The following is a 24,910-nucleotide window of genomic DNA, read 5'->3' on the forward strand; positions in this document are numbered from 1 at the left end:
TGCGGCAAGCACCGCCGCGTTCTGGCACCCGCCCTGGAGTGCAGAGTCTAGGTGCAAATCGGAGCGTTTGTATATGTGTATATATATATATATCTATCTATATATATATATATAGATAGATATATATATATATATATATATATATATATATATATATATATAAAACCTTCTAGCGGCAGCCAGTAAATAGTTATAGTTAAGAAATAATTTCCATGGAAACATTTATTTTTTTATTTGGCAGTATCTTTGGCACTGTTTGGTTTGACAAATCTCCACTCAATTTTCAAAATAAATGGTTTGCTCAGGTCGGCTTATGTCTTGTAAGTTTCGGGGTGATTCGTCAAGGGGGAGCTGTGCAGAAAGGGGGGTCCCAAAATGCATTTTCTCCATGATAATTTCCATTGGAAACTTTAGACAAAGCTACAGCCCAAACTGCTGAACGGAATAACACCACATTTGGCAAAAAGGTATGTCTTAATTCAGAAAGCATTCCTGAGAAATTACAAAATAAAAATATGTTGATATCTGGTGACAGAGGAGGATTCATAAACCCTTCCAATTAAGAAAAGGGGGCAGGGTAGAAACACCCTGACACGGTACGGCCCAAAAAACAGTTTTTTTTAAAAATCGGCGGAATTCTTGCCAGGTTCGCGAATCCCGCTGAGAAAAAAGAAGGGAAGCATGGTGTCCCACGCTTCATTTTAATAAGCCTCCGGGTGGGCCATGGGGCAACAAGTAAAATATATGTGAGAGAACCGCAGCACCGGAACTGCCACCTCTCCGGGGCTTCTTTTAAAAAAGTCTGTGGGTGGCTCCGCCCCGGCATGCTGCCCCCAGGACTGCCACTGCCCGGGGCATTTATGATAATATGATAATATGTGGGGGGGCCTCATGGACCCCCCCAAACCCCAGGGACCTCTACCTCCCCAGGGTTTAAGTTATAAATATTATGTGTGGGGGGCTCCTGCCCCATCCCTCAATGCCCAGGGGACCACCACCTCCATGGGTCAATTTTAATTAAGGGTGGGGGACGATTGCGGATCCCCGGCCCTGGGGACCACCACCTACCAGGGCAATTTTCATGTTAGGGGTGGGTCCCTCGACCACCCCACTGGAGCCCTCTACGGCCCTGGGACCACCATCCCCCAGGGCCAGTTCCAGCAATGTCCGGGGTGCCCACCTCCGGGACATTGCAGGTTGCTCTCACCCCATCATTGCAAATTCTGCAGCAGAGAAATTCGGCCGTTATAGTTAGTTGAGCTAACTATAACTCGCACCTCCACAAAGCACTGCTGATGACATCCCATATTACATCACTCATGACATGGTCAGTGAAATCACTGATGACATCTCAAATTACATCACTGATGAAATCATTCACTTAATATCTGATGCACCTCCTCACACCCTAATATAACCTTTCATACAAACACTCTAAAATACAGACTACCATTCTCAAAACAATAGCCAGACCCCCCAGGATATAGCGGCATGGATTGGCAAATTTAGCGGCACAAAAATGAAAATTTAGCGGCACAAAAATGGAAATTTAGCGGCATTTAGCGGCATTTTATTTTGGGTTTTTTGCAACACCAAACACAGATATCTTACTGTTTGAGTTATTACATGGAGATATGTACATTTTGTTTATTTACAATTCAGCCCATTTGTTTTAGTTAAAAGGCATGTTAATCTTGGCCATGTACGTTCAGTTCTTCTGAGCACTCACAGGTTTCAGACTAGGCATGCTGGAGGCAGAGACAGGTCTCGGAGCGAGTGGGACGGGTATGCTCAGACGTGAGTCCCGTGCTCTCCATGCCACTGGAATCAAGCTATCCAGGCTGATGAGGGCTGAAAGCCCGAAACCTGTCCTTGGATGCTTGTTTCCAGTCCAGGGAGGACTTGGCTTGGCAGTTCGGGCTGGACTGTACCCATGGGCACAGGGTCAAGACTGATTTGCATATGGCTGGGTTCAAACTGGAATGGGAATGGCATGGTGAGCAAAACAACGATGGATTTTGGCCCAGATCTCTGTACTGGGGTGAATGTATGACATTGTTCTGCATTCTGTTCATCACCTGTTGTTTTTACAATCCACAATGTTTTAAGGCAAAGGTCATGCAAGAGCTGCTATATTTTCTAAGGAATATGCAAAATTTGTACGGTTGTGGCCTGGGAAAGTCCACTCATTTCATAAACCCACTTGTAAGCAAAATGACTTGTTGTCTGAATGAGGCTGTGAATACAAAACATTGTTCCTTAACGCATGTCAGTCAAGGTTAAAGTACAAAACAGCATAAACAGGTTGACTCTGAAAAGCTGCACACAAGGACTATATGAAATGTTGACAAAGAAAAACAAAGTGCCTTAGTAAGAGGGTTTAAGAAATGCCAGGAAAACAGTCGAGCAGTAAGTTGGGCGGTAAGCTGTGTCCTCTCCAAAGCAAGATGCAAATTTGCCTTTTACTCGATCAATTTGCTTGCTACTAACCCCACTCAAACACACAATACTGTCAGAAGGTGTAATATAATATTACATTTACTTAAATGAAAATGTTGTGACTGGTGCCAGGATCCCGTTAGCAGGGAACAAAAAGCTGTTCGGAAGTCATTTCCGACCCACAGAAATACTAAAAATAAAAGATTAATGTCCCCCGAAGGCCTGCCGAGGGCCGCCGCACACGGGGTACGCGGCGGGCCTCGGGGGACATTAATCTTTTATTTTAGTATTTCTGTGGGTCGGAAATGACTTCCGAACAGCTTCTTGTTCCCTGCTAACGGGATCCTGGCTGGGACGGACGTACCTCCTGTCTGTGTTCGCCGGCGGGCTGTTCTCCTGCTCCGAGTCCGCTTCCCTGGTCTCTGGAGAAGAGGAAGAGTCTTCGTGTGTGTGTGTGTCGCTGCCGCTTCTTGCTGGTCTTCTCCCTCTCTCGACCCTCTGCCGCCGTCCTCGACCTCCTCTCGCTCATTCTCTCGCCGCGAAATCCTGGGGAATGGAAAATGGGTGCACATGGGGCTGGATTTTAAGGCGGAAACGGGCGGAAAACGGCGGAGACGGCGGAAACGGCAAATTTCGCAGGCTTTTGCCCAAATATCGCGGCATTTCAACAGATCGGCCGATTTTGCGATTTTTTTGCAAATCGCGAAATCGCGATAAGCTGGAGGGTCTGAATAGCACACCAATACCCGTTAGTACATACTCACTCACTGATTCATAGGTCTACACACATCCACTCACTCACCGATACAGTCACTACTACATGCAGTCTCTCATCATTACAGCCTCTGACATATGCACTCATTCACCCATACAAAGACTCACATACAGCCACTCATCTACATAAATACTCACACACCTAGTCAATCACCCAGAGTCACTTACTCACCCATACAGTTATACACACATCACCTCACTTATTCATAAAGATACTAACACATACTTACTCTCTTATACAATAACTGACACAAGCACACACTCATCTATACAGCCACTCTCACAATCACTCACTCTCACATATAGTCAGGTATATACTCCAACATTCACATATACTGCCTTTCACATATGTTCTAACTCACACATATTCCACTGAGACATCCATTCACTCACCAACACAGCCCTACACACACTCACTCACCCATACAGCCCATCGCAGATGCACTCATGAACCCATAGACCCACCGAATCACTCAGTCACACATCCATGCAGGGAGTTATACATCCCCACCCACATAGACACTCAGGCTCCCATACAGGTACTCAGACAACAAATCATTAACCCATATAGACGCTCATGTAGCTACTCACCAAACTCATGCAGCCACTTACACTCCAACTGACACACTGATACAGACATTCACACAGAATAGTCACTCGCCCATCCATTCACTAAGACATGTTTATTCACTCACTTATACAGTCAGTCACAGACCTACTAAATCATCCATTCAGAACACTTATACACTCACTCATTCTTCAATACAACTTGACGTATATATTTATAAAACATACATAAACCTTTCAGAAACACAAAGTCACTGGATGATGTCATCAGTGATGTAATTTGAGATTTCATCTGTGTTGTCATCAGCGATGTCATCAGTGATGTCATCAGTGATGTCACTGACCATGTCATGAGTGATATAATATGTGACGTCATCAGAGGTGCATTGCGGGTACGCAAGTTATACTTAGCTCAACTAACTATAACGGACACATTTCTCTGGTTTTGTACGAGTGAAATGTCCAACTAACTATAACGTCCTTGAAACCTGTATTTTTGTCATTGAATATATATATAAGATACAAGAGGCAGAGGCAGAGGCGGAGTACGACCACCTCTCTGGTCGAAACGGAACCGCACCAACAAGAAATAGTGCCATCTGCAGTTAACACCATCAGAATGAATAACATCACGAACACCCCCCAAACCATGAATACCGGAAATGAAGAAAAACTAAATCTAACAGTGGTCAATTTAACCACCAGGGAACTCACGACTGAGGAAGAACAAGTCTTAAGCCTCGGATTAACCTTTTGCCCCAACAATGAGTTGGAATACACCCAGACCAAAATAGGCTTGTTCCGCTTCACACGCAAGCTAAAACTACACAAACATTTTAAATTGCGACCACATCTACAAAACAAAGCGAGCCAAGGATCTAGGATAACAGCAACAGACGCTCTCAGCGTCAGGGATCTACGCTCAGTGGAAACACTGGGTGACCTAGAATTGGAACGAACACAGGACCTTGCACAACTAGATATAGCCCAAAGAGCTGAAATGCAAGGTGTAGAACAAGAGAGAGACACAAGCAGATTCAAACCAGTGTCCACCTTTGTTCCCCAATCTCCCTGGGACGCCATAGATGTGTTTTCTGAAGCTATGAATGATGATCTATTAAAGTACCGCAAAGCCAACCACCATAACTCATATCACAACATCACGGAATCACAAAGACAAGCTCTGAAGACCTTAATGACAGACACGAATATAATTGTGAAGCCCTCGGATAAGGGCGGGAATGTGGTTCTAATGACACGTGAAAACTACAAACAGGAAGCTTTAAGGCAGCTCTCGGACGAGAAATTTTACAACAAATTAACTAATGAGATCTACCAGCAAAGCATTAAAGATTATGATACACTTATTGCTAAGTGGTATGACCGCCACATGCTGAACAGAGACGAACACCTGTTTTTACGTACAAACTGCCCCATGACTCCTACATTTTACCACCTCCCAAAATTGCACAAACATCGTGACTGTCCACCCGGCCGCCCAATCATTTCCTCCATTGGGAGCCTCACAGAAAATATGCCTCGCTTCGTGGACTATACCCTGTTTCCCTTGGTATCTACCTTGGACTCCTACGTGCGAGACACAAAAGACTTTCTGATGAAATTACAGAACTTGGTGTGGGAAGAAGGATATTTATTGATGGTATTAGACATTACCAGCCTCTACACAATTATTGAACACCATCATGGACTAGAGGCTGTAAAGTTTGCATTAGAACAACGTCGACTACGCTTTTCGAGACACAATATAATGATTCTCGAATTCGTAGAATTTTGCCTGACCCACAACATTTTTCTGTTTGAGGATCAATTATATATTCAGAAGTCTGGGACGGCGATGGGTACCTGCTTTGCCCCCAGCTACGCGAACTTGTTCGTGGGCTGGTGGGAGGAGCAGGTACCCAGGAGCTGTACAATAGGAGGGAAAGAAGGAAAGGTCATCTGCTGGCATCGGTACATCGATGACCTTTTCCTAGTGTGGAAGGGCGACCCAGAAACAGCTCATGAATACATCAATGTCCTGAATAGGAATAAAATCAATCTACATTTCTCGGGAACAATAAGTCCGGTGGCAGCGGACTATCTGGATCTCAAGATTTATGTAGAAGAAGGACATCTCCACACAAGTCTTTTCAGAAAAGAAACTGCTGGCAACTCAACACTCTTTGCCAGCAGCAGCCACCCTCCCCAACTGATTAACAGTATCCCCTATGGGGAACTGTTGAGGCTTCGTAGGAACTGTTCAAAAACATCTGATTTCAAAGCGGCTGCTTCGGAATGTATATCCCGGTTCAGGGTCAGGGGCTATGGGGAGAAACTACTAAATAATACACTAAGTAGAGTCAGAACAATAGAGAGACAGACCCTCCTGACTAACAATCCTGACCATGGGAACCGTAGAAGAACACTAGGTGATGATAAGGGCAAATTCAGAGTCATAACTCCCTATTCATCAGGAGCTGAAACATTGAGAGCTATGCTAAGGAAGAATTGGCATATTCTCCTAACAGACACTGTGCTCAAAGATGACCTATCAAGCCAGCCACTCCTAACCTTTAGCAAGGCCAGATCATTAGGCGATATGTTGGTGACCAGCCATCTCGAAAAAGTGCCCCCGAGAAGTCATACCTTACGGGAGCAAAGAGGCTTTTACCCCTGCGGCCGCTGCAAAGCGTGCGCAGGAAGTAAACGAGTTCTTTCCTATACTATAACTGAGACTGGCAAGAAAATATATATTAATAAATTCATCACCTGCAGCACGCAATATGCTGTCTATTGCCTTCAGTGTCCATGTGGCCTACGCTATATTGGGAGCACTATTAAGGAGATCAAGCTCAGAATACTCGAACATATGAGAGCCATCGACAAAGTGGACCAGGCTTATCCGGTGGCTCGCCACTTTGCGGAGGCCCACAATCGAGATCGGAGCAAGCTCCAATACTTTGGCCTAGATGTTGTACCCCCCAATATACGTGGTGGTGACCACCTACGTAGATTGAGGAGACTTGAATCTCGTTATATTATAGACCTTACAACTAAACACCCTAAAGGTCTGAATAGTGGGGAGGAGATGGCCTTCCATCTGGGGAAATAGGCCTATATGATCTGATAACAACATTAGGCACACATAGTTGCATGACGAAAGCTCATTGGAAATAACTGCAATTAGAACTACTTGAGCGTCATTCTCTATGGATTATCTGTACAAAATGTATGCATAAGCTCTTCAAAATTATTTAATGTAAGTCATAAGATGATATATCTGTGTGAGAGACCTCTTTATGCCAAACGATCCATAGTACTTGACCTACTTTAGAATTCTTCGATATGACTGTATAATATAGTTAGAGTTCTGAAGCTATAGAATACCTTTTGGATAAGTATATGGGTTCATTGAAAGGGACTCTCGCTATTTATATCTGCAATTCTCCATTGTACCTTTGATTTGATTTCATGCGTTTTCTGCTGCGATACGTGAGGCATCTTACCATAGGAATCACACACTCCAGTTATAAGTAACTCCTATTGTAATATTATAGTAATGGAAGTCTCGTATTTGGATCTAATGCATGTGACTATTTATTCTATAAGGGGACATTAGCCGATCTACGGCTGGATGTCTTTTGTGTCCAATTTAGGGCTATTATACGATATATACCATGCATAGAATATGGCTGTTGCCCATCTGTGGGCTTTAACTTTTACATTAACTTTTGTTTTTTGTGGATTAATGTTATTTACAACAAAGATGTAAGATGGCCGCTGCCATTGAATGTATGGTGTGAATCCCCTTTCTATGTCCATGCTTATGTGAATGTGGGAGTGAACATAGGATGTTTAAAAACATGCCGGGAGTAAACACAGTGCATCACACACTGACGAAGGCAGAACGCCGAAACGCGTCTGTGTGCACCCCCTTGCTAAAATAAACTTAGCGTGTTGAAACTCTCCACCCTCGAGTGCTGTGGTATTCTTCTACGAGGTTGGGAGGATTTGGAGCGTCATATATATATATATGTATATATATATATATATATATATATATATATATATATATATATATATATATATATATATATATATATATATTTATATATGTGTGTGTGTGTTTTTTTTTATGTTCATGTGGAAAAATAGTAATGTCTCCAGTAGCACATTTTGAGACAGATCAGTGTGTCATAGCACCTGCTGCATAAATATATAAGGACTAAGCAAAAACAGTTGGTATAATTCTGGAAAGGAAGGTAAAGCGGATATCATTTTGAAGAGATCTGCATGACTTTTCAGTACTTAGGTTAGAGATTTTGGGCCCTGTTTACTAAAGTACGTTTTTAATATGTGGAGATCCACTCACATATAGATTTACTCCTACAACTCGGTGTAAATCTACTGTTTGATGGAATTCATCATTTCCAAGTGTAGATTTACATCTAGATGTAGGCTTTCAAGTTCCCATCCCATAAATTAATTAAGGGTTGAAGTCTCTTAATACTGGATTTGCAACTGTAAAGTTACTACTCGCACATTTCCACTTGGATTTTATGTTCTGCCTGTTTAGGAAGATCTCCGACTCTGGAGTGGACATCTCTGTATAAAAGTGGATAGAGATATTCACCTTAAGTAACTCACACACTTGTACACAAATCCACACAGCAAACACAAAATAGATCACACACCCTAAGCTCTGCCCTCTTGACCCTGAACATTCTCAATACCAGAACTCCACACTCTCTGATGCAGAGGACCCAATTTAAAAGAAGGAGTACCTTCACTGAGGAGGAGACAGGCCTTGTTGTTAATTTAGTAGTAAATCACTACATTGTCGGCCTCCACACACCCTCAGTAGAGCAGATAAGATAGCCTTGTGGCAGCAGGTAACAGACCTAGGTGCTGCATTTGGAGAGGAAGCAAGCACCATATAAGACATTAGGAAGAAATAACAGGATGAGGGGATGCAGTTGTCAGTTATGTAAGTCATGTACTCAAACCTTGAAAGCGTTAGCCTTTGTCCCTAAACTTTACCCACTGTGACAGTACACAGGCCATGCTTTGCTCTTTGAATGTTAAACTTAAATTAAAAAAATATTGTAGTTTACCGTTGTCTGATGTGATTATGACGTAAAACTGAAAAACAACTGGTTTAAGAAATTTTAATTTAACGAAGTATGACGGGTTGAATAAATGCATATTCACTTACATAATGCAAATTATGCGGCTCAGCTGCATCACTGAGCAACAGCATCAGGGCATTTTTCCTATAATGCAAATCACATCCTGGGTGATGTGTGATTAGATGGGCACTCTCTATCACTATATTTTCAAATACTGAGATCCATAGTATATAAATTGTGCTTCCCAGCTCTTCTGTCATGCCACCCACCATCTTTTGCAGCGTATTTCATGGAAATGTTCACCCAACTTGGGCTATTTTTATACATTAAATTCCATAATTGCTAGGGAGCGTGAAAGATAAAACGTAACACAGCATCAATTGAACCATAGGCAGAACTGGGTTTACCAATAGCAATAGGTCTGCTTAAGGCAGTTGCGGAAAGCACCAGCTGTGATAAAAGGAAATCTATTAATTCAGTTGCGAGCAATTTCTGAATCGATTTCTGAAGGCCTGGTAGTTTGATTTACAGAAGACGACCAAAAAGAAAGCACATATGGCCTTTATTGAAATGTACTCTGGATAACAGCTTCATAAACTATGATTTTTTTTTTTAAAGAGGACATGCAAAATTTGTGGATCTTTATGCTTTTCCAGAGCACTCATGCTGTTGACAAATATATCACCTCCGCCATGAATTTGAATACGTGTTATAATATTGATTAATGTTACAAAAGCAAAACTATATCCGAAATTTCACTTTTATTTGATGAATAACATAAAGTATGATGTATTCCGAGATAATCTATGAAAAGTCATAAAAACTCACTCAACAAAAGGAAAGTACAGAAAAATGGAAAATCAATATGTACTCAATAACTACAAAAGTTCCAACAACAAATATACTGCCGAGAGTGTAAGTGGGCCCATTAAATAGTAATATAGAGGAATGGGTACTAAAAGGCTGACACATCAAAGCTTCCCACGCACCCGAAGCAGCAAATTGTACATCATCCAGGCTTTTCATTGTAATTTTCCTTTTAAAGCAACGATTAAAATATGAAGTACAGGTTTTACCAATAAATATGTGTATGTTTTTCAAACCTAACAGCATGTTTTTCAAATAATATGACATTTTCAGAAGTACTAAACCTGCAACGCAGTGGCATCATAAACATATGGATAAACAGATGTTTATCTTGTCAGCCTTCATAAGACACAATGATTTCCCACTGCTCCAAATGACAGTCTCTTCAGAGCTCCTGGGCTATAGTTTTTCTTGCACTTCTATGGTTAAAAATGGTAAACAGCGTTTAAAGTCCCGTCAGAAAGAAAGAGAGAGATTGCACAGTATAATATAGGAGAGAGAAAAACGTGCTGTTCATTCCATCGGATCCTCACACATGATACACACGACCTCCACTTACTCAACTTATAGCCTACAGCACACAAACATGACCAGCATTTTTATTAATAAAGCCAGATTTTTTTCACTTTTATTACAAACATTCAATGTGATTTCAGCTCCGTTGAGAACACTGATTTTTACATTAATTAACACTGTAACACTGCCTGCATCTTTAAACTTAAGTGCCCACTAATCATGATGAATACACCAGTTAACATCTTCTAAAGAGGTCTTTACTTGCTGCTAATTGCCCATCTCACAATTAGAAACAAAGCAGACGGCAAGACTGCAAAATAAAGGAAAGGGTAAATGCCAGTTGTTGGCGGCCAATATGTGGCCAAAAGGCCCATTAGCACCCATCTAATCTCATCCAATACCGGCAGACAAACAGGTCAAAGGTTTATGTCTGTTTCGTGTATCTTTTACACACTCTCTTTGAACTTAAACTAAAGGGAAACAGCAGCAATTAGTGCCAACATTCTGATGGACTGAGCCAATCTCAGCATTCCAATCCGGCTGTATAAGCAATTGCCTTATTATTTGGGGTGGGTAACTACCCACCTCAAGAAATATTCACAACCTTTGTCAGGGTGAACCCTCAAGGTCACTAAATTAGTCTGAACTTCACCCCCTGGTAGCTACAGCACAGAGCAGACAGACTTAAATCAGGAAAATATGTATAGTATTTTCATAGTATCAAAACAGAAACAAAGTCAAAATACAAAACAATAACAATCCGAAACTATAGTGAAAGGCACAATAGGTGCTGCAGCCCATTGGTAGAATTTACCTTGCAGGTCCTTGCAATATATGCTAGGGACTTATAGGGAACCTAAATATACCAAACAGGAGTATGCCTATCCAACTATTTTTGAAGGGGTAGCACAGGAACGGTAATACTGGTGAGCGGGGTAAAACTGCAGAGTTCTAAAGCCAGCAAAAATATAGGGTCCAACAAAGGCAAAAGATCTGGGATGATCACATAGAAAAGGCAGATTTCCTACACAGGCCAGCCCCAGCCAAGAGCTAGGGTAGATTTATCAATCTCTGTGCTGGAATCCCCTGTTCTGGTAATAGAATGTAGAGAAGTGCTGCTTCTGCAGTGGCCCTTGTCTGTTTTATGCCCCTTTGATTCTACTTGTATCCTTCTGTCAACATATTCTGTAGCTGCTAACCCTATCTATGTGGAACGTTTATCCTCTTGGGGCATCACAGAGGATGGGACTTACCCTATCATACGCACAGATGTATCCCAGCAGGTGAAAAGCATTACAATGGATAACAAGGAGGACGTCACACCTCTGTCCCCAGGTGAAGACCAGCTCCGCCCACATGGTAAGCAGCCAACAGAGTCCTTTACCAGATGTCAATATCTCGAACCAGGTCCCTGGCCATTTACAGCCAGGTTGATGCTCCAATCTGGGGCCTTGGGTAGACCTCACTTCCATCTACGGAGCGGTCATGGAGTGCCCCACCTGCTCCAGAGATCCCTTTAGCCTGTTAGCTTTCGCCAATTGAGGAGGGGCTACAACATCAGGTTATAGACACCCTCCTTCCACTCTAAAACTCCCCACCTAAGGAGTGACAAACAGAGATGGCTCCCTAACTCAAGGTCTGTACCCAACAACTGATGTGCCTGGCAGTCCTGGACTTTCAGAGTAGGCACACATACCCCCATTAAGGGTGACACACTCTGGTAGTGTCATGTAGGTGTGTGCCTGGTGTGGGTTTCTGGTCTTCTGTCTCAGTGACAGTGCGGGCGGGACCTCCAGATTGGAAGTGGCCCACCAGGGTCAGTCTTGTGGTAAACCCTGACCCTCAGGTCCTCCCACTGTGGATGGAATCCACGTCTTCCCCCTTACCCCTTTTCTAGGCTTCTGTACCCTCTGTTAAGGGACAGTACCCCTAGGAATCTTTGCTCTTGGGGTGCCTTGTGAAGCCACCCCTCCCGGGCTCTTTCTCACAGGTGGGAGTTTATTTCCAAGGAAGCTGTCAATGTGGTGACTGACCCTCCTCTGCGCAAGTACCCCCTCCCATTCTGAGGATACTCTGAGGATACTTTTGGCATAGAGCACACATACTACTGCCTATGGGCCTGCATTGCCCTACACATCTGTGAGGCACATACTCTACGGGGAAACCAGTCTTGCTACCACCATGGTCTGGCTGACACAGGTATGCTGCAGAGAAGTGACATTCACTGTGTCATTCTTGAAAGTACATCTACCACCCTCAGGGATCCCAGCTTACCTTATACATACACCTCCCACTAAGTGATACCAGGGCATGCTCTACCTTTTCCTTCTGAAAACAATCTATCTCTAGGACTGCGGGGGTCACTCCTGTGGAGGGTACCCGTGGGTGGATTCCAGGTACGTACAGAATCCTCAATCTTGTGCTGCGTGTGTAGAGAGTCATAGCACTGGGCCTGGTGATATGGCACCATTGACTTCTTCCCCTCAAAGCTCTGACTTTTCTGCTCAGAAGTAGTGTGGGAATTCCTCCCCTCAAAACTCTTTTGGGACCCCTTAGGGAACTTTTCTGTAATATCCTGCCCTTCCCTTTCACCCTTCATAGTGGAAAAGGATCCACCCTTTTTGTAATCACTCCTGTGTACCTGCCTGGACACTCTGGTGCAGATCTAGAGATCTGCTTCCTTCCTAAACTCTATAAGCAAAGTGAGCTTGAAATCTATCTCCAAAGTCCTCCTAAGACTGGTGTGCCTGCTTCATGCTATTCCTTAATGTTAGGCGATACTTCTCTGGGATTAGTGCAAATTCAGCAATGAGTGCCTCTTTCATGGGGCCATATGTAACTCAGTCAGCTGCAACTAGGGTCAATAGTGTACCCCTCCAAACGTTGGGAATGTGCTTCCACCAGAACACCCAAGTTCTCCTCCAGGACTATATGCATCTGTAAAACCATCTCATAAGCTGCAAACCATTCATAAATGTCATCCCTCACCCTATAACAAGGCACCAGGATGTGTACCCTGTGTTATACTCTTCTAGACACTTCAACATAAGTCCCATCATGTACACTGACTCAGAGGCTATCCAGGACCTCAAGTCCATCTTGTGCTGGTCCCTCTTGTGGGTTAGGAGGGCCATCTTCTTCTCCAGGGCCAAGATCAACTTTTTCTCCTCCAGTACAAAGGTTGCTGGTGCCTTCTCTTCAGCAGCTAACTTTTTCTCTTTAAGGGCAAGGGTAGCCAGCAGCAACTTCAAGGCCCTCCCCTACTGCCAGTCCTCCAGCTCTGATAGGGACAAACTGTTGGCAATTGGGTTGCATCCCCATAAACATGGGGTATGTCCCCCGGGCACTGGAGAAAAAAGTCCTTCCCAGAGGTTTCAACTTTTTAATATATAGTTCAATGAAATACAATTTTTCCATTGGCTTCAATTTTTAATACTGTTGTAACATCACAATATTATCTCATCCATGTTGCAAGGACTTCAATTCCCAGAATGAGGTGTTTCTGGTATGCTGGTTTCACAAATCCCAAAGTTCTTTAATCCCAATGCTTTTCGGCCATAGGACTTTTCAGGACCAATTGCCACTTAAAGTTACATCATTTTCTACTTTTGTTACTTTTCATGATTAAGATTTTACTTTTAGAAATGTTTATTTATAAAAAAAAAGCTGAAAAGCTGGAGGTGGTAAACTCACACCTTTATTTAGGGGAAATTATAGCAGGTAGTACGAAGAACAAACTTTATATTGAACATAGCTCTGGTAAAGCTACATTGCACACTAATGGTTTGCATATTTTTTTCAGTGCTATGGGCAGAAGACATTTCTTACATCTACTGATGGATTTTCAGGCAAAAATTCCTCCAACCCTGATCTATGCGATTGAATCAAACACTGTTAAGGTCTAGAGCTTTTCAGATAATATTGAAGGTCAGATACTGCGTAAAATATGTAATTGTAACACATTAGTTCCAATGGCAGCAATTAGACTGGAATTTGGCTTGATAAGTTCCTATGTCCAAGGATTATCTAGGGTTTTACGCTGGGGATATCGGCTAAAAAATAGTGAACCAGATTCATTAAGAGGTTTCACGTGTCATGAAATCTTTGTTGTTAAGGCAGGTAAGTACTTGTTTTATCGTGATTTCTCTTTGGCACTACAAATCTTTTGTATACAAGAAGAATCAGTGATCACCCTTCCATCATTTAAATCTCTCTTAAAAACCTTAAATGGCAAAATCTGCTTTATTAGAGATACTTCATTTTGTAAAGTAACGAGAGATTAAAGCTAATAGCCAGGACAAACTCACTGAGAAGTCCACAAAAATACTTATTTTGGAATTTAGAACACAGATCTTGACTTTTGATCACTTAATGTCGTATGAATCTCTTACCTCGAAACGGCTTAAAAGCAAACTGGACCCAGAATTTGAGAAAATGGAAAAACTTGTAATTTGTGTAAGCAGAGCATTCAGACCTTGTTTGCCTGTCCAGCATTGGCTTTGAGTTGTCATCATTGGCTTCGGCCAATGTCTTTACAAAATGGTGTTAAAAATGTAGCTTCAGCGCAACATTATCTTTTTTGTCCAAAAAACAAAGCAGTGTGTGTAAAACGTTTTAATTATTTTAAGGAGTTTATGTATATGTTTTAAATCTTTTACATATTCTCTTAATTTTGCGGTTAACCCCATTATTTTTCATCTTCTAATGAAGTATTAGTATTTTCTCCTTTGTCAGATTGTATTTTGCACATTGATTGGCTGCTATTTAATGTTATTTGCACAATAGGGATATGTTGCATTCGTTTCCCACTATGTTTCTGTTGTTAACTTCAAAGGGATTTTGGATGTATTTTGCACATGAACTGGCTGCTACTGAATTGCTTTTTGCACTGGTTAGGGTATGCTCTTTTATTCCTTTTTCTTGCTGCTAATTCCAAATTGAACTTTTAGCCGAAGCTGAATCTTGGACTCTATTTTACATATGAACTGGCTGCTACTTAATGCATTTTGCACATTCTAGAATATGCTCTGTTATTCCTTTCTTCTTGCTGCTAATTCTATATTGAACTTTTAGCCGAAGCTGAATTTTGGATTTAATTTTGTAAACAAACTGGCTGCTACTTACTGCCTTTTGCACATTCTAGGATATGCTCTGTTACTTCAATCCTCATGCTGCTAATTTTAAATGCTATTTTCTGTTGAAATGGCTATGTCCTGCTGCCCAAATGACTGAAAAATCTTCTCTAAGCACTGAGGTTATTTTTACTTAAATTTACCTGCCATTGTTTAATACAGTCCTAAACAAACCCTATCTTCTACAGTAGAGATCCTGGGCCTCTGTTTCTGCTGTGAGCTAAATAGTTTCATTGCTGAAAATCTTAATTATTTTTCGAATTGGGATAATTGACAATATTGACTGATGTTATCTCAAGGAATTCTTGCCTTGCTAATGCAGGTCTTTGATAATTTTATGACGGTCCATGGAATGAGTTTTGTTATGTTTTATTTCTTGTAATATTATGCATGTACTTTTATGTGGACCTCTTAAGAGTTCCAGATCTTTAATAAAATATTGAATTGAATTGAATTGGGAAGGCACCTCTAATCAAACTCCACAAACAAGGAATCAGCCAACTTTTTAGGGAGAGGCTGCCAAAGAGGCAGAGGCAGGAACAGATACACCAACCAACCATGAGAAATGACAACCCACCAGCAGTGTTACAAAAACAATCTCCAATTTTTTCTCTCTAAAAGACCCATCTCTGCAGCATGGGAGGGTGTTCTCTGCAAAGTTTTGTCATTTGTCCCTGCGAGACATACACATTTTTTACCTTTGAAAACTGAAAAGCTTGAGGTTTACAAAACATGTGTCAGAAGGCTTTTTTCCTGGAGCACAATCCACCACAGAACAGTGAAGCCTCGGAATAAAAGAATAAATCCACTTTTTGTTCTCCACCTAACACCATTCCTAGAGAAGTCCTCATTTTTGAGCAGACAGTGCTTTCCACCATAAATGAATTTGAAAAGAAAAAGGAGTTTGTTAAAATGTTACAAAAGACCAAAGAGATGCCTTGGCCTATTTGCAGTAAGACAAGAACAATCATAATTAAACAGGCAGACAAAGGCAGAGACATTGTCATTTGGTTTGCAGATGAATATAAAAAAGAAGGCGAAAGGCATGTTCTCAATTATGAGTTTTAACACAAGATTGAAGGTGATCCCACCAAGTAGATACAATGTGAAATTGCTGCCATGGTGAAAAAAGAACTTTTGTGGCAGGTTTGATTTGGGATGAAAGAATCTGATTTCTTGACTATAGTCAACCCTAGGCTACTGTTCTCTATTCACTCCCGAAGTTACACAATAATGACAAACAACCTCCAGGACACCCCATAGTGTCTAGCTGTGATTCAGTATTTGAACCCATTGCCAAGTATGTTGATGTTTTTCTGAAACCCCCATGCAGCATGTTCCATCTTATCTTAGAGACAACATGGATTTAATTAATAAAGTAGAGGATCTTAATTTTAGTCCAGAGAATCAGAGAATAGTCACTTTAGATGCTGTGTCACTTTATACCCAGATACCCCAAGAAAATGGGCTTGAAGCATTTTAAACTTAGTTAGAGAAGAGACTAATGCTACATCAAGTTGCTACTAAATTCATTATAGAGTAGCTTGGTTTGCTCTTAAGAACCACTTCAAATTTGGTAAAGAGCTTTATGTGCAAGTGAAGGGGATCACCATGGGTTGTCCCTCTGCTCCAGAATTTGCTGTCCTTTACATGGCTAAATTCACATATAAAAAATATATTTTTATTAGTTTTCAATTAACATCAGGCATATAACACAGCATTACAATTACCCTATATATAACACTGCTAACTCTCTTGCTGCCTTGCCCTAGTATCAGCGCCAAGGTAGCTCCAAGATTGCAATGATACCTACTTCAAGCTTATATGCATCCCAGCCCCAGCAATGTATTGTCTACCCTCTCGGCTATAACTGCTGTTCCCACTAACAATCAAGAGCAATAACAATATAGCAATTGGATAATATATTAGAAAAACTAAAGCCCACCCTCACCCTCACCCTACTCCCTGCCCACCCCTCCCATACCACAGGTGTGCCCAAACTACGTACATCTCAGAAGTGTATGAACATCTAATCCCTCTGTTACAGGGACCTCTGCAATAGCAGTACAGTACAAGCATACTACTATTACAGGCCAACCGTTGAACCACAGGGCACGGCAGTATTACTCTGCTACTCCCGTGGGGCATGGCGAGCCCGTTGGGGTGTCCAAGACCGAACCTACCTCTGAGTCCACCTCCGGCACCTATAATGCAACTACCAGCGCTTCCCACGCCCTCGCTGCCTCCATTGCTTTTTTGTTATCAGTCCGCATGGCCTGTTGAAGTCTGAGTGAACTTTCAATCTGCACCAATTTGAGGAATTCCACCGTCCACCTCCCAAAATTGGGCCCTCGCACTGATTTCCAGTGTGCAGTAATCTCTCTCTTAGCCAACAACAAGCCTAAGTCAATAAACTTGCTTGTCACTTTCATTTTAGAGGTGTGTGGGAACCAATGCAGTAAACAAGTGCCCTGATCACGTTCCATTCTACGGTCTGTGATCCCACAGAGCAGACTAACCACCTCCTCCCAATATGTTCCCAGTTGCGGGCACCCCCACATCATATGCCAAAGGTCTGCCCCTTCCAGACTACAATGTGGGCATTGGGCGGCATCCGTCTCGACATATTGATTGATCTTAGCAAGGGTTAAATATGCCCTTTGCAGAATGAAAAAAATAACCAATTGGAATCTGGCATTCCTAGTGCTCTACCAAGCTCTCCTAACCAATTGGGCCCACTTCTTCTCAGGGATCTCTTTACCCAGGTCTGCCTCCCATTTCCCCTGCAGTGCCCGCAATGGCTCCTGTCCCTCTGTCAGCATACGCCTATAAAGACACGTAATGGCCTTGAAGGTTCCCGCAGCCATCACCACGTATTGGCATGCCATTAATGTCTGTTGTTCTGACAACCCCTCCTTCCAATAATGTTAGATCGCCGAGATTAGGGCGGAGTGTAGCAAATAATCTCCCCTAGGGAGGCCGTATTTGTCCTGTAAGGTCTGAAATGGCAGGAATGTACCATCTTCACCCAGGTCCCCCAGCAGCTGTACTCCCAGCGCCTCTCATTCGGCCAATGTTGCCCAGTCTCCGCCATGCAGAAGGGCAGTACACATAACCAGTGGGATTTCTGGGGCATAAGGGTGGGCAAAGCCAGCTCTATGTTGACTCCGATTCCAACAGGATCTCAGCGTCTGCTCTCTGCTAGTGAGGTGTTCAAGGTGCAGCCGCTAATGAACCACAATAAAGGACAGCACATGGTGCTGAACCCACCTTCCGTCAGGGCCATTCAGGCCCCGGAACTCCGGAGCCACCGCCTGAGTGAGCCTCTTTAGCTGGGCTGCTAAGTAGTATAACTCGAAGTCCGGCATCAGCTCTCGGACGCATTATTGTGGTCAGCGCAACCCTCCGTCTACCAGTCCCCCATATAAATCCCCCAGCCATTGAGCAGAGCGGTTTGAAAATAGAGGCAGGCACCCAGACCGGCAGTGTCCTAAAATAATACAGTACTCGGGGAAGCGCTATCATCTTCAGGAGCGCCACCCTACCTGCCACCAAGAGTGACAAAGTACTCCAAAAGGTAAAGCTGCTCCTAAGGCCTCGCTTGGCCCTACCCAAATTACCCTCCACCAAATCCTCAGGATTATGATAAATGTTGGTGCCAAGGTAAGGAAGACACCTGGGCTCCCAGTGAATCCCCGCTGGGAAGGACCTGCCTCAGACAACCTCACCCGAAACAAGCAAATCTTAATCCAATTCACTCCCAGCCCAGAAACCCTGCCAAAGGCGTGGAGTAACCACTTCACCCCCTCTAAGGCATCCTCCGTATTTGCCCGAAAAATTAATACGTCGTCAGCATATAAGGAGATATACTGCATATTCCCGCAGATATCTAGCCTGGGATAATGCCTCCCCAATCTGGCATGAGCGGCCAGCGGCTCAATGGCAAAGGCAAACAACAGAGGGAAGATCGGACACCTCTTTCGCATTCCCCGCCCTACTAAACAAGAGGGGGAGACCGTTGCTCCTGTCCGCACTCGAGCCGTGACTGCTCTATAAAGAATATCCGTCCATCCCACAAAGGATTCCCCAAGACCAAGCGCGCTCAGAACCCGGAACAGGTATGGCCATTCCAGGCTATCAAACGCCTTTTCAATGTCTACTGAAAGGACTGCTGCCAAGGGCACCGTGCTGTGATCCTCCTCCAAAATGCGGATGAGGCGTCTCACATTAGTTGCCGTGGTGCATTCTGGGATAAATCCCGCCTGATCGCTATGGACCAACTGTCCCATGTATGGGAGGAGCCGCGTCGCAAGGATCCTACTAAGTATTTTATAGTCTGTGGTTAACATGGACAATGGACGATAAGCAGATCTTTGAAGGGGGTCCCCTCCTGGTTTCAGTAGAGGGACAATGATAGCCTATCGAGTAGATGTAGGTAACGGTCCCAAGCCCCGGGCCTCTTGGAAAACCGCCAGCAGCTTGGGGCGGTGCACAGTCAAAATATCGACTACAAAATATCGACTGGACACAATATTGAGTTTTAAATATCGAATGGACAAAATATCGACTGGACAGAATATAGACATCAAAAATATTGTTTTTAAGGTAAGTAATGTAATATCGAATGTTAAAAATATAGACATTTAAAATATCGAAGTATATAATATAGGTTAATAAAATTATCGAATTTTTGATAATGTTGAATTTGTTATAGTGATTTTTATGTTATTATGTGTGTTAAAAGTGTGTATTTATGTTATAAATAATTTTAATTAATGAAATTTTTATTTTTTTATTTTTGCGTAATTTAATTCTGTAGCGGGTTGTGGGTTTATAGGGAAATAGGGTGGGAAGTAATTTAATTATAATTAATTAAATATGTAAATTTATTTATTGTTATTCATTTTTAGTTATTTGTTAATTAATTTATATTTGGTAATTAATTAACTTTTAATTGGCAATTAATTTTAATTAATTGATTAATTGCTAATTATGGTAATTTTACAAATTTATTTTCTGTAGCGGGTTGTGTGTTTATAGGGGAATAGGGTGGGAAGTAATTTAATTATAATTAATTAAATATTTACATTTATTTATTGTTATTCATTTTTAATTATTTGTTAATTAATTTATACTTGGTAATTAATTAACTTTTAATTGGCAATTAATTTTAATTAATTGATTAATTGCTAATTATGTTAATTATACTAATTTATTTTCTGTAGCGGGTTGTGGGTTTATAGGGGAATAGGATGGGAAGTAATTTATTTATAATTAATTAAATAAAACAATTTTTTTAATTGTATTTAATTTGAATTTATTGTAAATTAATATTTAAATGTTAAATTATTAATTGTTATTTTGTAATTAATGTGTATTAATAGTTAAATATTTGTAATAATCAAATTTAATTTGTAATTTTAATTGATTACTTAATATATTATATTAAATTCGTAATTACTTTTAATTAATTTTTGATAGATATTAATTTATATTTATTGAAATAATATATGAAGTATTTAATTTTCCTACTGTTGCACTCTCTGGAGTGGGAATAGTAATTTTTACCTCTACGCTATCCAACGCTTTCCCTACTGTTGCATTCACTGGAGTGGGAAAAGTAATTTTTACCCTTACGCTATCCAACGCTTTCCTCACTGTTGCACCCACTGGAGTGGGAATAGTAATTTTTACTGCTATGCTATCTTGCGCTTTCCCTACTGTTGCACTATTTGGAGTCGGAATAGTAATTTTTACCCCTTCGCTATCCAACGTTTTCCCTACTGTTGCACCCACTGGAGTGGGAATAGTAATTTTTACCCTTACGCTATCCAACGTTTTCCCTACTGTTGCACTCTCTGGAGTGGGAATAGTAATTTTTACTCCTACGCTATCCAGCACTTTCTCTACTGTTGCACTGTCTGGAGTGGGAATAGTCATTTTTACCTCTACGCTATCCAATGCTTTCCCTACTGTTACACTCTCTGGAGTGGGAATAGTAATTTTCACTCCTACGCTATCCAACGCTTTCCCTACTGTTGCACTCACTGGAGTGGGAATAGTAATTTTTACCCCTACGCTTTCCAACGCTTTCCCTACTGTTGCACTCACTGGAGTGGGAATAGTAATTTTTACCCCTACGCTATCCAATGCTTTCCCTTCTGTTGCACCCTCTGGAGTGGGAATAATAATTTTTACCCCTACGCTATCCAGCACTTTCTCTACTGTTGCACTGTCTGGAGTGGGAATAGTCATTTTTACCTCTACGCTATCCAATGCTTTCCCTACTGTTACACTCTCTGGAGTGGGAATAGTAATTTTTACTCCTACGCTATCCAACGCTTTCCCTACTGTTGCACTCACTGGAGTGGGAATAGTAATTTTTACCCCACGCTATCCAACGCTTTCACTACTGTTGCACCCTTTGGAGTGGGAATAGGAATTTTTACCCCTACGCTATCCAGCGCTTTCCCTACTGTTGCACTGTCTGGAGTGGGAATAGTAATTTTAACCCCTACGCTATCCAATGCTTTCCCTACTTGCACTATTTGGAGTGGGAATAGTAATTTTTACCTCTACGCTATCCAACGCTTTCTCTACTGTTGCACTCTTTGGAGTGGGAATAGTAATTTAAACACCTACGCTATCCAACGCTTTCCCTACTGTTGCACTCTTTGGAGTGTGAATAGTAATTTTTACCCCTACGCTATCCAACGCTTTCCCTACTGTTGCACCCACTGGAGTGGGAATAGTATTTTTTACCCCTGCGCTATCCAACGCTTTCCCTACTGTTGCACCCACTGGAGTGGGAATAGTAATTTTTACCCCTACGCTATCCAACATTTTCCCTACTGTTGCACTCACTGGAGTGGGAATAGTAATTTTAACCTCTACGCTACCCAACGCTTTCCCTACTGTTGCACCCAGTGGAGTGGGAATAGTAATCTTTACCCCTACACTATCCAACGCTTTCCTCACTGTTGCACCCACTGGAGTGGGAATAGTAATTTTTACCCCTACGCTATCCAACTTTTTCCCTACAGTTGCACTCTGTGGAGTGGGAATAGTATTTTGTACACTTATGCTATCGTACGGTAATAATTTTGGATATTATTTAATTATATTATGTTAATATATATATATGTTTTAACAAATATGATTGTAAATTTTTTTAATAACTTTCATTAATTATTTAATTATTATAAGTTAATTTAAGTATTTTTAAGTACATTTTAGTAATTAATTTTTACTTTTAATTTAATTTAACACTGTTTTTAATAAAGTTGATATTTTTTAAAACTATATTTTTGTAAATGATATTTTGTACTCGATATTTTTGTACTTACCTGTTTGTAGATACAAACTCGATATTTTGTCTGTAGATATTTTTTCCTCGATATTTTTGCTAGTCGATATTCTGTAAGTTGATATTATGTCAGTGATCCGCTTGGGGCCAATATATCGACGTAAGTCGAATAAAACTCTAATGGCAACCCACTTGTGCCCAGTGTTCTTTTGCGCGCCATATGTTTAATCGCGCCTCGTATTTCTTCCAATGTAAGCTCCCGCCCCAATGAGTCTGCTTGTTCCTCCTCGAGCCACGGCAGTTGCACCTCTGCCAAGAAGTCCTCCAGTGCATCGTCCGTAGCCTGAAGCTTACTCCTATACAGCTCTGCACAGTATTCTAAAAACAGCCCATTGATCCCTCACTGAGTGTAAACCGGCGTTCCCGAGGAAGAGGCCAAGGCCATTATGGGCGTTCCCTTGGCGGCCGGGTTGGCCAACCAAGCCAACAGCGTGCTCGCCCTATCCCGCTCCGCATGTGCCCGCACCAAGTACGCCTTGTGGTCGAAGCAGCGCAACCTTGCTACCTGTGTCGCCACCCCCTCCCTCGCAGCCAAGACCTCATCCCTCGCTCCTGAATTATCATGGTGGGCTCTCTCCGCCTGCTGCAACCGTTGCTCCTCTTTTTCTATGTCTAACAGGAGAGTCTTCCCTCGCAGAACGTTTTATCAACGAAAACATCCCCTTTGCTCACCACATTTCAAATTGGGTGAGATATATTGATTAAATAATTTGCATTTGGATAGGCCAAGAATAATCTTTGAACCAGTATTTCAGCTGGTTGAATAACCGATTGGCAGATATTAAGTATTGTGGGAACAGCAATTGTTCAACCATCACATTTCTAGATGTTGAAAATAGTGGGAAGTTGAAGACTACATTACATACCAAACTGAATGACTGACTGCAACAAAGCTCGCCATTATTCTAGCCATCACCATTGCAGTCTTGGAAACAATTTTCCAACCAGGCAATTTTTAAGAATAAGGCACAATTGTTCTGAAAAAGTAAAATATTTCCATCATGCACAAAATGTATTGGTAAAGCTAAAGGAACGGGGTTAGCCAAAGAAGCTGCTTAAATATTCTATGAAGAGTGCTTGGTGGACGCAACGGGAATCACTGTTGGTTAAAAAAGTAAAAAAGGTGTCTGACCAACTGGTCTGCATTTCAACATTTTGTCCACAGACTAACCAATTCAAGAGGATTATTTTACAAAATTGGCACTTGGTTTTCAAATTTGACAAATCTTTTGAGAGACCTTTGTTCACTCTGAAAAAAGACTGCAGCATTGGAAGCCATCTGCAATTTGAGGCAGCTGTGTAATATGACACCGATGGACGGACACCAAAAATGTCAAACAATTGAAGGGAGTGAGTTCATACATAGGGATATTAAATGGAAACATACTGACTTTTCAAATTGTGAAACCAAGAATGTTGCATATTGGATAAATTGTCCCTGTAACAAGATCCATAGAGGAAAGAGATTACAGAGAATCATTCAACATAAGCCTTTAATAAGACATAGAGTCACAACTGCCCCATTAGTCAATCATTGCATAGCGAACCATCATTCAGAAAATGATTTAATTTGGACAGTGCTAGCATTTGTTTTACCAGACCCCAGAGGAGGAGACCTTGAGAGACAACTGATGCAAAAAGAGGCACATCATATATTGCGGTTCAACTCGCGAACAGATGGCCTGAATGATATGACCGAACTTCAGAATGTGTGGCTTGCGGTAGGACACATTCCGCTAAATGCTGAATTCCAGCACAGAAGTTGTGGATAATGCGGACTAAGAATCTGAAAGCTACAGTTCCCTCTACCTCAGAAAAAGAGGCAGTATTATGATGACACAAAAAAGAATAAGGGTACCTACCAGGTGAGCCTGCATATTTCGACACGTTCCTCGTTACTGGTTATAATGCAGATATTTGGAAAGTAGTGTTCACACACTGATGCTTCCCACACTGTGGGTCTTGCAATATACATCATCTCCAATAGTAATTTCTACTGTGAAACACCACACTTCAATTATGAGCCCATGGCAGCAAGTCTACATGAAAGGAAGAATTATAAAATTCTGCACAAGTTCGTGTTATTGATAACTGAATGATTTTGGCTTTTTTCAGTATGA

Source organism: Lissotriton helveticus, chromosome 7 (assembly GCF_964261635.1).
Source record: "Lissotriton helveticus chromosome 7, aLisHel1.1, whole genome shotgun sequence".
NCBI lineage: Eukaryota > Metazoa > Chordata > Amphibia > Caudata > Salamandridae > Lissotriton > Lissotriton helveticus.